Below are 205 nucleotides of genomic sequence, written 5' to 3' on the forward strand. Positions count from 1 at the left end.
TCCTCCAGCACGCGTTGCACTGGATGCAGACTGCTCCTGTCATGCTGCGAGCACCACGCTCTCTCGTGGGGTCTGGGCTCCCGTGCCACAGGTGGCAGAGGCACGTCTGTCCCCACGAAATGTGCAGACCGGGGCTCCGGCAGGATGCAACCAGTGGCCAGAGAGGAACCAGCAAGGTGGGCCCCATGGGAGCTCCAGCCACGCC

This window comes from Fulmarus glacialis, unplaced genomic scaffold (assembly GCF_000690835.1).
Source record: "Fulmarus glacialis isolate BGI_N327 unplaced genomic scaffold, ASM69083v1 scaffold19333, whole genome shotgun sequence".
In the NCBI taxonomy this organism is placed as follows: domain Eukaryota; kingdom Metazoa; phylum Chordata; class Aves; order Procellariiformes; family Procellariidae; genus Fulmarus; species Fulmarus glacialis.